This window comes from Giraffa tippelskirchi, chromosome 3 (genome assembly GCF_054371585.1).
Source record: "Giraffa tippelskirchi isolate mGirTip1 chromosome 3, T2T-mGirTip1v1.2.pri, whole genome shotgun sequence".
Classification (NCBI taxonomy): domain Eukaryota; kingdom Metazoa; phylum Chordata; class Mammalia; order Artiodactyla; family Giraffidae; genus Giraffa; species Giraffa tippelskirchi.
The window spans coordinates 33692205-33696729 of record NC_137277.1 but is presented as its reverse complement, the minus strand read 5'-3'; positions in this window follow the sequence as shown (position 1 = coordinate 33696729).

Here is a 4525-nt window from a genome sequence, read left to right as displayed (position 1 = left end):
AGATGACATGATCCTCTACATAGAAAACCCTAAAGACTCTACTAGAAAATTACTAGAGTTAATCAATGAATATAGTAAAGTTGCAGGATATAAAATTAACACACAGAAATCCCTTGCATTCCTATACTCCAATAATGAGAAAACAGAAAGAGAAATTAAGGAAACAATACCATTCACCATTGCAACAAAAAGAATAAAATACTTAGGAATATATCTACCTAAAGAAACAAAAGACTTATATATAGAAAACTATAAAACACTGATGAAAGAAATCAAAGAGGACACAAACAGATGGAGAAATATACCGTGTTCATGGATTGGAAGAATTAATATAGTGAAAATGAGTATACTACCCAAAGCAATCTATAGATTCAATGCAATCCCTATCAAGCTACCAATGGTATTTTTCACAGAACTAGAACAAATCATCTCACAATTTGTATGGAAATATAAGAAACCTCGAATAGCCAAAGCAATCTTGAGGAAGAAGAATGGAACTGGAGGAATCAACCTGCCTGACTTCAGGCTCTACTACAAAGCCACAGTCATCAAGACAGTATGGTACTGGCACAAAGATAGAAATATAGATCAATGGAACAAAATAGAAAGCCCAGAGATAAACCCACGCACATATGGACACCTTATCTTCGACAAAGGAGGCAAGAATATACAATGGAGAAAAGACAATCTCTTTAACAAGTGGTGCTGGGAAAACTGGTCAACCACTTGTAAAAGAATGAAACTAGAACACTTCCTAACACCATACACCAAAATAAACTCAAAATGGATTAAAGATCTAAACGTAAGACCAGAAACTATAAAACTCCTAGAGGAAAACATAGGCAAAACACTCTCCGACATAAATCACAGCAGGATCCTCCATGACCCACCTCCCAGAATATTGGAAATAAAAGCAAAAATAAACAAATGGGACCTAATTAAAATTAAAAGCTTTTGCACAACAAAGGAAACTATAAGCAAGGTGAAAAGACAGCCTTCAGAATGGGAGAAAATAATAGCAAATGAAGCAACAGACAAACAATTAATCTCAAAAATATACAAGCAACTTCTGCAGCTGAATTCCAGAAAAATAAACGACCCAATCAAAAAATGGGCCAAAGAACTAAACAGACATTTCTCCAAAGAAGACATACAGATGGCTAACAAACACATGAAAATATGCTCAACATCACTCATTATTAGAGAAATGCAAATCAAAACCACAATGAGGTATCATTTCACATCAGTCAGAATGGCTGCTATCCAAAAGTCTACAAGCAATAAATGCTGGAGAGGGTGTGGAGAAAAGGGAACCCTCTTACACTGTTGGTGGGAATGCAAACTAATACAGCCACTATGGAGAACAGTGTGGAGATTCCTTAAAAAACTGGGAATAGAACTGCCATATGACCCAGCAATCCCACTGCTGGGCATATACACTGAGGAAACCAGAATTGAAAGAGACGCATGTACCCCATTGTTCATCGCAGCACTGTTTACAATAGCCGGGACATGGAAGCAACCTAGATGTCCATCAGCAGACGAATGGATAAGGAAGCTGTGGTACATATACACAATGGAATATTACTCAGCCATTAAAAAAATACATTTGAATCGGTTCTACTGAGATGGATGAAACTGGAGCCCATTATACAGAGTGAAGTAAGCCAGAAAGAAAAACAACAATACAGTATACTAATGCATATATATGGAATTTGAAAGATGGTAACGATAACCCTATATGCGAGACAGAATAAGAGACACAGATGCATAGAACAATTTTATGGACTCTGAGGGAGAAGGTGAGGGTGGGACGTTCTGGGAGAATAGCATTGAAACATGTATATTATCATATGTGAAACAGAACACCATTCCATGTTTGATGCATGAGACAAGGGCTCAGGGCCGGGGCAATGGGATGACCCAGAGGGATGGGATGGGGAGGGAGGTGGGTGGGGGGTCCAGGAAGGGGAACACATGTAAACCCATGGCTGATTCATGTCAATGAATGGCAAACTTTGTCAATGTATGGCAAAAACTATTACAATATTGTAAAGTAATTAGCCCCCAACTAAAATAAATAAATTTATAAAATAAAAAAAAAAAGGATATAGCAGAGTGGGAGAGATTGGAAATAAAACTGAAAGAAAAGGATAGTCCCTTGTAGAAATATTCTAAGTGGGGGGAAGGGATGAGACTCAGAGCCAGGCAGAGGAGAGAGCCCTGAACTGGTGGAGAGACCTCCACATCAGAAGGATAAAGCTGGTTTTGCAGTAAAAATGGGTGGCCTTTTTCATCTGATGACATCCAGTTTCTTTTTTCTTTTAAGCAGGATGTGAGATCATTTTGTCAGGCAAAGAGGGAAATGGAAATTTGAGGAGAGTGGGAAGACTTGAAGTAGAGAGAAATAAGAGTGAGCAAGCTGACTATGTAACTCCAGCACTGAAGGCTCACTGGGGTTGGTGATAGGGAGTTTCTCTGAAGTGTGGAGTCATGAGTTGTTTGATTCATTAGTGTCTTTGCTCTCAAGAGTGTGACAGGAGATAGGAGTTGGCAAGGACGTTTAGGACTCTGTCAATTGAATAGACAAAAAGCCAAATTATGAATTTTTGCTTAGTTTGGGGGAGAAATAAAGATGAAATAGGGGCTGATGGATATGGAAGAACCAAAAGGTCAAAATACTGAAAATGTCAATGGAGTTGAAGAATTGTTATGTTGAGAATAGTCCAACAAACAAGCTAGAAAATCAGGAGAGAGATGCTTGATTTGGTGACTTAGAAGTTTAGGCATTTTCTAGAGTGAGGCTGTGGAAGAGTTGGAATGGAGGTAGGAGTCAGTGTATTGGATGAACCATCCATGTGGGCACTGAAGTCTACCAGGAATGTAGTGTGAATTGCATGGAGAGAGGAGAGGTACCAAAATCTTCAATGAATGAGAAGTCATTAGGTGTCATCGATAGGTATGTTGAATAGCAGAACAGCATGATTCTCAAAGAAGAGCTTTCTGTAAGGATAAATAGCAGTGGGGGTCGAGGGGGTTATCATTTCTAGCTTAGGCCTAGGCATTCTTAAAGCATTAGGGAATAATGGTCAGCTCTTACAAGTGCTTCCAGAGAAGCACTATTCTTGGTGGGTGGCAGATTTCAGTTCAAACCAAGAGGTGGAGCATGATCCAAGGGGCATGAGGAATCTCGTGTTTTCCAGGACAGTCAGTATTCAGTGAGGTCCCACTAAGGCTGGCTGCCATTATCAGAGCCTGCCTCTCTTTCCTGTTTCTTTGCTTAACATTTATCCATTTTCCTATTCGTTTTTCTCATTAAGTCAGTAGCCAAATGAAATGGCAATGTGAGATTGGAATATTAGGTTGTAACCACAGGCAGAGAATTTAATAATATATTAAGGACTGTTAAAAACTGCTTTATAAAGTATTTTAAAGTGCAACTCGACGTGTAGCATTAAACAGTTGTCTCTAATGATTGATAGAAAGCAGATGGAGGTATGTAATACCCCAGAGGGAATCGTCCCCAGGAGCTGAGGTCCAGAGGGTGCAGTTGGATAACTTAACCTGCTAGATAATGTAATTAAAAACATTTAATTTTGTATTGTTCCTTTTAAATAGGTGTGTAATATTCTTGTAAGACCTTTGTTGTATATATTCCTAATAGACAAGATAATGATGTTTAACCTGCTCCCTGCCTGTGAAAAATAAGGGGAAGGCCCATGCTGGCCTCAGCACATGTAAATCTGTAGTAGTAATACCAATTAGAGTAATGATAGTAGTTGCCACACACTGTAGAGAAGCACAGTGTAGGAACCAATAGATCAAATAATGACAGCAGGGAACCGACTTTTTGAATATAAATTGACCTTCTGTTGCTAGTAGAAGTACTAGGAGAAAGCCTTATAAAAAGTACAGAAATTTCCAAAGAGACAGAACTACTGAAAATATATTCATTCTTAACAAGTGAGAAGACTCAGTAAAACAAACAACAGAACATCTGTAGGTAGCAAAAAAACTAACAATTCCAGAAAATCTATAGAATATATTTCCCTCTCAAGGGGTCCTAGTCCCAACTTAGTGGATATAGTTTGCATTTTAAATCCTTTTGCATGTCTATTCCAATTTTTTTCAACTTTTTCTTTTCTTTTATGTAGGTAATTGGTGTTTTATTTGTTCTCAGTCTTAGGATCAAGGATTTCCTACCGTTTTATGAAGAAGGTCAGTAAATTCACTAAAAGAAATCCTTTTTTCTTGATAACTAGCTGATGCTTTGCCGGGTGCGATTTACACTCGGCTGTCCGTACTCTTGTTTTGTATGTCTAAGATCTGCCTCTAGGCTTCACCTGCTCTTCCCACAGTGCCATGTGGTGTTTAGGGCTCTTCCTAACAGGGACTTGCTTGGCTGCTCGTTCCATGTTTTATTTTTGGTGACTAAATACTTCTCCATAAGTTATAAGTAATATGTTTGTTTCTTGTGGCACAAAAAGATAAATTGACACAATGTAAAAAAGAGACTCACAAGTTC